Source organism: Tachyglossus aculeatus, chromosome X3 (genome assembly GCF_015852505.1).
Source record: "Tachyglossus aculeatus isolate mTacAcu1 chromosome X3, mTacAcu1.pri, whole genome shotgun sequence".
Taxonomy (NCBI): Eukaryota; Metazoa; Chordata; class Mammalia; order Monotremata; family Tachyglossidae; genus Tachyglossus; species Tachyglossus aculeatus.
In genome coordinates, this window is record NC_052099.1 from 3,020,420 (window position 1) to 3,032,140 (window position 11,721).

The 11,721-nt window shown below is 45.9% G+C and overlaps 1 non-coding gene across 1 annotated transcript; it reads right to left on the reverse strand.

Moving 5' to 3' along the window:
* Positions 1-9,111: 9,111 nt before the first annotated feature.
* On the reverse strand, positions 9,112-9,248 carry LOC119949028. The gene has a single exon (XR_005457126.1). It is a non-coding gene; the product is annotated as a small nucleolar RNA SNORA7 (small nucleolar RNA).
* Positions 9,249-11,721: the final 2,473 nt, after the last annotated feature.

Consider the following 11,721-nt stretch of genomic DNA (forward strand, 5'->3'; position numbering starts at 1 on the left):
TGGGAGGAGGATGAGGAGGAGAAGGAGGAAAAGGAGGGGAGGAGGAGGAAGGCAGGAAGAAGAGGAGGAGGAGGCAGAGGAAGAGGAGGAGGAAGACAGCATGGTGTAGTTGATAGAGCACGGGCCTGGGAGTCAGAAGGTCATGGGTTCTAATCCAGGCTCTGTCATTTGTCTGTTGGGTGACCTTGGGCAAGTCACTTAACTTCTCTGTGCCTCAGTAAGCTCATCTGTAAAATGGGGATTGAGACTGTGAGCCACATGTGAGACAGGGACTGTGTCCAACCTGATTTGCTTATGTGCATCCCAGCACTTAGTAAGTGCTTAAGTACCATAATAATTATTATTATTAGTAGCAGCAGGTAATAGTAGTAGTATTTATTAAGTACTTACTGGGCCTACCAAATAGAAGTAGATATTTGATTATCAATTATGAAAATTGACCAACTATCACTAGATTGGGTTAAACTGATCAGATGGGTGGAGGGATTTTTCCTTCATTTCCAAGTGCTTGGGATCGAATCAAGTTTCATTTCATGAAATCACAGCCAACACCCTCCCCTGCAAATCAGGATTTGCTTGTCATGATTCTAGACTGTGAGCCCATTGTTGAGTAGGGACCGTCTCTATATGTTGCCAACTTGTACTTTCTAAGCGCGTAGTACAGTGCTCTGCACACAGTAAGCGCTCAATGAATACGATTGAATGAATGAATGATGTAATAGGAACGTTTTTCATCTTTCATAATGGGGAAATCATTTCTGTCTAGACAAATGAGGCCAAACAAATGACTTCAAGTACCCACGAGTGAGCTATGGCCCTAGAGATTTGTGCATTTAAAAATAGTCAGGGAGATGTGGAGTCTAGGGAACGGTGGACTAGGTTGAGAGTTGGGAAATGTACGATGAATTGATTCAGAGAAAAAGCTGACTTCACTCTTCCAGGATCGGATTTTTTAAAAAGAGCTTGACTTTATCACCCCCAGTCTACATGCCTCTGGATAACCAGCAGATTTCTAGGGTAGCTTCATTGTGGGCAATGCTACTCAAGTCTAGACTTTATGTGTCAAGGATTGTGGGCACACATTGGTCTATTCAGGCAAACACGCATACAGCCAGAAGTGAATATCATTGTCAGTGGCACCTTCTTTAAAAACTCTATGTATATATGTATGTCTTCGTGTTTATATGTGTGTATTTGTGTGTGTGTGGGTGTGCCGCAGAGGGAATCCAAGAGCTCTGAACTACAAGAAGCCCAACATAGAAGTCCTTTTATGTAGGGGTTTGTCTTCCAAAGATCTTGGTAGCTTTACTTAGTTATTGAGCCTGAGTCTTCTACTTGAAAAAAAAATGATTCTTTTGGTTTATATATGAAGAACCTTTGCCCAACACATAGGTTCCTACTTTTCATCTGGAGGGCAAAGGCAAAAAGGAGGTGGGCTTTGAGGGGGAACAGGTGGGATGGGGCTTGGGGAGGCGAGGTGAACGTCAAAGAGCTCACTGGAGTGTCTGGATTGTGGGTTTTTTCAGCCCTGCTTGAAAGCTCCAAGCAATAATTATAGTAATAATGGCATTTGTTAAGTGCTTACTATGTGTCAGACACTGTTCTAAGTGCTGGGGTAGATACAAGGTAATCAGGTTGGACACAGTCCCTGCCCCACATGGGGTTCACGGTTTTCATCCCCATTTTACAGATGAGGGAATTGAGGCCCAGAGAAGTGAAGTGACTTGCCCAAGGTCACACAGCAGACAAGTGACAGAGCCGGGACTAGAACCCAGGTCCTTCTGACTCCCAGGCCCGTGCTCTATCCACTAAGCTTCTCTAGCAAGCAGGAGTCCAGTTCACCAGGATGAAAATAGTGGCTCTTTTCCACAGCTGGAAACACCAGGGGCTCTTGTGGTGAGCTGCATTCAGTCCACCAGCACAATTAGCTACATTGGTCAGGGACATCTTCAGGTCGTTAAGTAGTCCAGCCCCAGGCTAAGGGGGCCAGGTGCTATTCCTTCTAGCTCTGAGGATGATTCCTTCCAACACTGATTTTGGTCTTTTGATATGCAGTTGCACGTCTTGGAGTTTTCTGAACCTACGCTCTTGGGTCTTAATTTCTGCATCTGTAAAATGAGAAAATCAATATGACTCTAATTCACAGAGTTTTGACAACTCATTCAATTAGCTGTGAATGCCTGTCAAATGCCATAAGGATACTATTTAATGTTATTGATCAACTTGACTCTTGCACTTTGGAGTGTGTGTAATTCAGTTCTTTGGGACTCCCAGGGCCACAGGACACAGGGGTGATCACCATTATGTTGTGGCTTACAAGCCATTTGTCAGAAAGGCCCTGCTCCCTTCCTGCTTCCTCTAGACATGCACATAGTACACACTTAATAAATACCATAAAAAATAAATCATAAATAACCTGCAGAAACTGAGGTGTTCCCAGTGCTTCAATTCAGAGAGAAATACTCAGTATTATTAGTACCATTATTAAGTCCAGGATAACTAAAAGGCCCCAAACTAGTACTTTAATAATAATAATAATGATAATAATAATGACAATGATAATGATTGCTTGTTATTATTATTATCATTATTATAGTTGCTAAGCACTTACTATGTGTTTGGCATTTTTCTAAGCACTGGGGTCACCTGTCTACTTGTTTTGTTTTGTTGTCTGTCTCCCCTTTCTAGACTGTGAGCCTGTTGTTGGGTAGGGATCATCTCTATATGTTGCTGATTTTCACTTCCCAAGCACTTAGTACAGTGCTCTGCACACAGTAAGCGCTTAATAAATATGACTGAATGAATGAATGAATAGACTGTAAAACCTATTGTGTGCAGGGAACCTGTCTACCGTTGCCATTTTACTGTACACTTCCAAGCCCTAAGTATAGTGCTCTGTGCACAGTAAGTGCTCAGTAAATACCAGTGATTGACTGATTCAAAGTAAGAAAGAATTAAACCCTAGAATAATAGGACCCTTCTCTCAGGAGAATGCAGTGGATTGTAATTCTTATTGTTACTCAGATTTTCTTGTAAATGATCTGGAAACACTTTAAAACAAAGTAGTGAATGGTCATTTGAAGAAGGCAATAGTCCTAATGATTTACATTATTTCATTCCAACTTCTCAAAATATCCCTGTACCCAAGACACTCAGCCCTGTTTAATCTGAAAAATGTGATGTGAATGGTTGAAAAGTAATCCGGTGGATGTTGTCCATCTAGGGAAGCAGCGTGACGCAATGGAAAGAGCACGGGCTTGGGAGTCAGAGGACGTGGGTTCTAGTCCGGACTTCGCCACTTACCTCATCTGTAAAATGGGGATTAAGACTGTGAAACTCACGTGGGACAACCTGATTACCTTGTATCTACCCTAGTGCTTAGAACAGTGCTTGGCACATAGTAAGTGCTTAACAAATACCATAATTATTAATTATTATTATATTAGAAAGTCAAACTGGACAATCCAGCTTCCAAAACTTGTCTTTTCCTCAATGAGAAGTTTGGGGCTTGAATTTTGCCAATGTAGTTGGAGGTGGTGATTGGATCAGCCCCAAATCTATGGTAATTTTCCTAAATGAATTTTTCCTGGGGAAAATTGCTTGGGATCCATGATTTCCTGGGGAAAAGCCTGACTCTCTGCTTGACTACAGGAGGTTCCCATAGACACCCTCTCCCTGGATGGTCTTCCCACTCCTGCCCTGCCTGAAAAGGAGGAGAAGCTATGTGGCCCAGTGGAAAGAGCATGGTCCTGGGAGTCAGAGGACCTGGGTTCTAACCCTGACTCCACCACTCATCTGCTGTGTGACCTTGGGCAGGTCACTTAACTTCTCCGTGCCTCAGTTGCCTCATCTGTAAAATGGGGATTAAAGCTGTGAGCACCATTTGGGTTATGGACTATGTCCAATCTGATTGTCTTGTATCTATCACAGTGCTTAGTGCAGTGCCTGGCACATAGTAAGTGCTTAGCAAATACCATTAAAAAAAATAAGAGACTAAGAAAGTGGCAGTGGCAGTGGCAGTGATCCTGGATCAGAAGTTGTTGGCCAAGGTGAATATTGAAGCTGTGAAAAGTGAGAACTGGGAGAGAAAAGTAGAAGAAGGGCCACTGGCACATTCACATTTTTGTAACAAATATCAGGAGAGGTGCCCGCTACTATTGCTTTAGAGTCTCCCCTATCATATTTATTGAGCGCTTACTTGTGCAGAGCACTGTACTAGGCACTTGGGAGAGTACAGTACAACAATAAACATACACATTCCCTGCCCACAATGGGCTTATAGTCTAGAGCCCTGACAACAGCATGCTGCTCTGCTTGATGCATGGCATCTTAGGTTTCAGTCCACACATCCTGCTCCTGCCCTGGGACAGGGTGGGGTGGAGGGAGGTAAATCAGTTCAGCCAGCAGAGCCCAAACAGACAGCGTGCTCTGGCATCTGTCGCCAATCACATTTTCTCTAGGCTGACCGTTGGCCATAGAAATGGGGGAAGCAGTTCTAAGGATTTGCTGATTTCATAACAATAATAATAATAATAATAATAATAATAATAATAATAATAATCGTGGTATTTGTTAAGTGCTAACTATGTGCCAAGCACTGTACCAAGCACTGGAGTAGATACAAGAACATCAGGTCCCACATGGAGCTCCCAGGGAGATCACATATTGAATCCCCATTTTGCAGACGAGGGAACTGAGGCCCAGAGAAGTTCAGTGACTTGCCCCAAATCACACAGCAGGCACGTGGCGGAGTTGGGATTAGAAGTCAGGTCCTCTGATTCCCAGGCCCATGTTTTTTCCACAAGTACATGCTGCTTCTATTTTTTCTGTTTTCTCTCAAGTCAGGGATCTCAAGGACAATATGGTCCCAGGCTCCTGAGACAGCTGACTAGCATCTTGTGTGGGGGCGGGGGGGGGGGGGGGGGGGGGGGGGGAGGAGGAGGGAGGGCAGGGGCGGTGAGAGCGCATTTTGGCCAGGTTTTGTGGGGGGGGTCAGAAACCAGGGAAGCCAAGGCGGGACAAAGCAGGGCCGACAGGCCCTCAGACCCCAGTTGTGGCTCCTGGGGGCTTAGTCTCCCCACCGACTCCCTTCCCGGGCCAGTTCAGGGATGCCAACCTGCCCCTCCCTGGGAACCTTCTCCAAACTGAGCCAGAGAAGTTTCCACTCAGCCACGCTGCTCAAGACCAGAAAAAGATCCTGATAGAGACTGGACATAGTCCAATCCTGCATGGACCTCACAATTTATTGCATCCTCATTAAATTAACGGGTGAGGAAACTGAGGCCCATAGAGGTTAAGGGGATTGCCCAAGGTCACACAGTAGACCAGTGATGGAACGGTGACAAAAATTCAGGGCTCCTGACTTCTAGTTGTAATAGTATTTATTTATTTATTTATAATGCTATTTCTTAAGCACTTACTGTGTGCCAGGCTCTGCACTAAGTGCTGGGGTAGATACATGATAATCATGTCCCACATGGGGCTCACGCTCTTAATCCCCATTTTACAGATGAGGTAACAGGCCCAGAGAGGTGAAGCGACTTGCCCAAGGTCACACAGCAGACAAGTGGCGGAGCCAGGATTAGGACCCAGGTCCTTCTGACTCCCAGGCCTGTGCCACTAGGTTCCGCTGCTTCTCTAACTTATTATTTACTATTATTTATTAAGTGCTATTTATTAAGCACTTACTGCATGCAGAGCATTTTACTAAGTGCTGGGAAAAATACATAGGTGAGATTCAGAGCTTAGACCAGGGCTTGGCACATAGCAAGTGCTTAACAGATACCATCATTATTGTTAATTATTAACATGCTTCCTGTCCCTCATGGGGCTCACTGTCTAAAAGTTTAAGTGGGAAGAAGAAACCGGAGACAGAGAGCTAGTCCCCAGCTCTTTCCACTGAGCCACTCTGCCTCCCCACTTCTGGGCCAAGAAACCATCGCCCTGGTCCGCTGCCACTGCTGCCAACCAAATTCAGGGAGGTAGTTGCCTTTAGATCCGTGTAGTGCATAGAGCACTGGGCTGGGAGTCAGATGGTCATGGGTTCTGATCGCGGCTCCGCCACTTGTCTGCTGTGTGGCCTTGGGTTAGTCGCTTCACTTCTCTGTGCCTCAGTTACCTCATCTGGAAAATGGGGATTTAGACTGGGAGCCCCATGCGGGACAGGGACTGTGTCCAACCCAATTTACTTGTATCCACCCAAGCGCTTAGTACAGTGCCTGGCACACATTAAGCGCTTAACAAATACCACAGCTATCATTATTATTATTATTATTCTAATTTCAGCTCTGCCTCTTGTCTGCTGTGTGGCCTTGGTTTAGTCACTTCACTTCTCTGTGCCTCAGTTACCTCATCTGTAAAATGGGGATTAAGACTGAGAGCCCCATGAGGGATAGGGACTGTGTCCAACCCAATTTACTTGTATCTACCCCAGCGCTCAGTACAGTGCCTGGCAAGCAGTAAGTGCTTAACAAATACCACAATTGTTATTATTAGTAGTAGTCCCTATTCCCCCTCCCAGCCTCAGTCCCTTCCCCCTGGGTCACCTGAGCCTCCTTAGCTCTCCGGTGCAGCAGTGGCATTGAGTACCTCAGAGGAGAAAGAGTCCTGCTCTGAGCTGGGCACCGCTGCTGACCCGGAATGCCTTTTACGTGCCAGGGCTCCTATCAGCAGGCAGTGCTGCCCTGGAGCTAGGGAGCCTGCAGCTCTCCCTGCCTCAGTGGCAGTCTTTCCACCCCTGCAGCCGCCTCTGCCGGCCACTTCACTACTGCACGAATGGGTGTGAAGAAATCAGAGGCAGTGGTTTAATGGACCCGTGCAGGCATCGCCCAATCTGAATGGCTCTGTCAGGTGGCCCCGAAGAGAGTTGGCAGCGTGGCCTAAAAGATAGAGCACGGGCCTGGGAGTCAGAAGGACCTGGGTTCTAATCCTGGCTCCGCCACTTGTCTGCTGCGTCACCTTGGGCAAGTCGCTTCACTTCTCTGCGCCTCCGTTACCTCATCTGGAGAATGGGGACTGAGACTGTGAGCCCCACATGGGACAGGGACTGTGTCCAACCCGATTTGCTTGTATCCACCCCAGTGCTCAGTACAGTGCCTGGCATATAATAAGTGCTTAACAAATACCATCATCATTATTATTATTATTCTCTGGGCCTCGGTTACCTCATCTGGAAAATGGGGATAAAGACTGTGAGCCCTATGTAGGAGGGATTGTGTCCAAAATGATTTACTTGTATCTACCCCAGCACTTAGAACAGTGCTTGACACATAATAAGTGACTAACAAATGCCGCCATCATCGTCAAATGCAAATGACAAATGCTAGATACCAATTCCTCTGTGATGGTTATTCGGTGGGTAGTATCCTATTGGTTGTTTTTCACAGCCAAGAAGTCTGCCTGGTGCCAGAGGATTATTGTCAGTGGGGGGAAAAAGAGCAACAATGTGAAACAAAGATCCGGCAATGCCATGCCAATCGTCCTAGGGGTGCTAACGTCTCAGGCTTCCAAGAAGAATCACATTTTGAAGGGGAATTTGAAAGCACAGGAAAGAAGGTGGTAGAATCGACAGAGGCATAGGTCCGAGGGATACAAGGGAATAAAAGCTAGGCTTACGCAGGCAAAACTGAAGCATTAAGGGAACTTTCCACAAAATACAGTCCTGAACATCTACTGATGAGGAAACAAAGATTTTTATTTTTTTTATTTTTTAGGCCAGACTATTGGAGATAGGCTGCCTGCCTACCCTGGTTAAATTCATTGCATAATTGCTCAGCTCTCGGGCTGACATTGCACAGAGAGAGAGTTGGAATTAGATGTTTTACCAATTCTGCCCTTACGTAATTGCCCTCCATACTTGAGGAAATCATCACTGACTGTGAAATTTATTTATGGGTGCACGTGTGGCTGAATAAGCTAATGTGGAACCTACAATCCCGGAGAAACGATGCACGTACAAAACGTGTCCCTTCCATGGCTTTCTGTGCTGCTGGTCCTGTTTTTATTTTTTCCTAAACATCGATTTGGACTTTTCATGGCAGTTGCCTCCCAATTTTCAGCTGGGATGCAGCATTATCTGAGGCTTTTTTTTTTTATTGGCTTCTTAAAATGTCCCCCTGGCTTTCAGTTTCCCCATTTCAGATAACCACAGAGCAGCTGTTTCGGTATCTCACTATCATTTTATTGTCTTCCTGTACCCCACCCAACCTAGCCGTGCGGAGGTGAGCACAGAGTCAATACTAGGAGATTTTGTTCCAGAACTTTATTGCTTGCGATCCTACCAACTCTGTTATATTGTAGTCTCCCAATGCCTAGTATAGTGCTCTGCACACAGTAAGGCTCAATAAAAACGACTGATTGACCGATCTTGCCATCTCATGTTGAGACTGGAGCTGCTTAAGGAGTTGAATGTGCTGTTTGGTTGGGATCCAGGTTGCACAGCGGTTAGAGAAGTTGGGCTAGCACCTCAGCTCTGTGGATGTACTGGCCTCTTTTATTCTTTCTTCTACTTCTACGTTTCTACTTCTCCTTGTCTGCTTCCTTGAGAATCAATCAATCAATCAATGGTATTTACTGAGTGCTTACTATGTACAGAGCACTGGGAGAGTACGATATAATGGAATTAGCAGACATGTTCCCTGCCCATAGCAAACTTACAGTAAGCAGTGTGGCCTAGTGGAAAGAGCTCAGGACTGGGAATCATAGGACCTAGGATCTAATCCCGCCTCCACCACTTGTCTGCTGTGTGACCTTGGGCAAGTCACTTAACTTCTCTGTGCCTGTTTCCTCATCTGTCAAAAAAGGGGATACCTGTTCTTCCTTCCCCCTAGACTATGGGACAGAATTGGGGTTAGGGAGTACAGGGACTGTGTCCAACCTGATTATCTGGTCTTGTCTTATGCCGTCGACTCGTCTCCGACCCATAGAGACTCTAAGGACACATCTCTCCCAGAACGTCCCACTTCCATCTGCAGTCATTCTGGTAGTGAATCCAATAAAGTTTTCTTGGTAAAAATACAGAAGTGGTTTGCCATTGCCTCCTTCTGCACAGTAAACTTGAGTCTCCACCCTCAACTCTCCCATGCCGCTGCTGTCTAGCACAGGTGAGTTTTGACTTGTAGCAGATTGCCTTCCACTCGCTAGCCACTGCCCAGGCTAGGAATGGAATGATATGCCTCTGCTCGACTCTCCCTCCCATAGCTGAGACTGGTAGAGTACTGGAAACTCTCCAGGTGCCATCCTCAGAGGGGAATATTGTGTCTACCCCAGGGCTTAATACAATGTTTTGATGCATAGTAAGTGCTTAACAAATCCTGTCATTATCATTGTTGTGTCACTAGCCAATGTACTACCTGTCTAGACCGCAGAATTCTGCAACAGTGTTTAACTCTGTGTAGCCAATAAACATTTTTGGTTTTGTGTATGAGACTTCCCTGATATCGACTGACAAAACACCTCGGTATTCTAGCATCTGTATCAGTATGCTAGCATCTAGAATCTGTATTCTTCTGGCTGTTCAAATCTTTATGTCCCTCAAGTTCCCGGCCTTCTCTCTCTGTAACTACTGATGGCCTTGCATTTTATTAACCCTGAAGATGAACGTTGTGGGCAAGGAACGTGTCTACCAACTCTGTTGTCTTAGACTCTCCCAAGCTCTTAGTACAGAAAGCACTCAATAAATACCATTTATGATAATGATTTGAGCAGAAAGTTACATTAAAAGGCAGAGGGAAAGGGAGACATTAATGATGCCAACGAGAGTGGGAGTGGGCACAAGCAATAATAATAAAAATAATTCCGATATTTGTTAAGCGCTTACTAGGTGCCAGGCACTGTACTAAGAGCTGGGGTGGATGCAAGAGAATCAGGTTGGACACAGTCCCTGTCCCACTGGGGCTGGTACTCTTAATCCCCATTTTACAGATGAGGTAACTGAGTCACAGAGAAGTTAAGCAGCTTGCCCAAGGTAACACAGCAGACAAGTGGCGGAGCCAGGATCAGAACCTAGGTCCTTTTGACTCCCGAGCCTGTGCTCTATCCACTAGAACACGCTTTGCTTTCACCGGACACATCCTGGTGGGCGGGGAACGTGTCTACCAATTCTGACATATTCTACTCGTCCAAATGCTGAGTTCAGTGCTCTGCACCTAGTCAGCGCTCAATAAATACCACTGATTGACGGGCAGCCCGGAATCTGGAAAGCTGGAACACCAGCTCTTGAAAGGAAAGAAAATCAGCCTAAAAACAAATATCAATGTACGTCTACCATGCCATTGCCATCACAGCACTGTCTTATGGTGTTGAGACCTGGACTTTCCCCTCTAGACTGTCAGCTCCTTGGGTGGCAGTGAATGTATCTACCAACTCAGTTAAATTGTACTCTTCCAAGCACTTGGTTCCCCTCTCAGGATAGCACCTGGAGAGTTTCCAGTACTCTACAGGCTCGGCTACCTGAGGGAGAGTCAAGCAGAGGCATACCCATTCCATTCCTAGCTTGGGCAGTGGCTAGTGAGCAGAAGGCAATCTGCTACAGGTCAAAACTCACCCATGCTGGGCAGCAGCGGCATGGGTGAGAGTAGAGGGTGGAGACTCAAGCTCACCATGCAGAAGAAGGCAATGGTAAACCACTTCTGGATTTTTACCAAGAAAACTCTATGGATACACTACCAGAACAATTGCTGGTGGAGGCGCGGCATTGTGGGAGAGATGTATCCATGGAGTCGCTATGGAGATGACTCAACAGCGTAAGACAAGACAAGCACTTAGTACAGTACTCTGCACAGGGTAATTGCTCAATAACTACAATGGATTGATTGATTGACTGGCATAAAAGAGCAAAATCTCATCCCAGGCCCCGACGTCCTTGCAATGATAATAATGTGGGATCAAAGGCTCTGAGGTGATGATGGGCAGAGCTCAGTGCACTGTATTGTCATCTTATAAGAATGGGTGACAGGAAGATTTCCCAAGACAATTTTACAAGGAGAGTTCAGCCTTGGTCATGCTCCAGAGGTGGCCAGAGGGAAAGGTACAAGTCACCCGTGACCTGGGACATGTCCATGTGGTGGCGGAGCTGACGTTCAACTTCCCTCTCCTTAGAGGGCAAATGCATCACCATAGAGAATCAATCACCCAATCAATTGTATTTATTGAGTGCTTACCATGAGCAGAGCACTGTACCTAATGCTTGGGAGAGTACAATACAACAGAGCTGGTGCGCAGATCTGGGGCAAGGCACTTAATCTCTCTGTGCCCCATTGGCAAATTGAGGATTCAATACCTGTTCTCCCTCCTTCTTAGACTGTGAGTCCCACATGGGACCTGATTATCTTGTATCTACACCGCTTAGTACAGCACTTGGCACATAGTAAGCGCTTAGCAAATACCACACTCATTATTAAATGTTTGTGTTTTTGTTACTGTCCTGTCCTTCCCATTAGATTCCATCCTCCTCATGAGCATGAACAATGACTTTCTCTTCTGCAGTTCTCACAAAGTGGATACTGATCATCTCATCATTCTTAGTCTCTTTGGCTAAAAAGTAGCCCGGTGAAGTTCAAGGACCAGGTTATTCCAGGTCTTAAAGGTGCTAGCTGGGAAGTGCTCCTGAGGACAAAACTGAGGCATTCAGTGGCAGCTACAATTTCCCGCAGACGCCCCGCATGCGGCGTCTAGAGCAGCCATGACTCCATGGGCATGATAATACAGGATATTGTTGTGCCC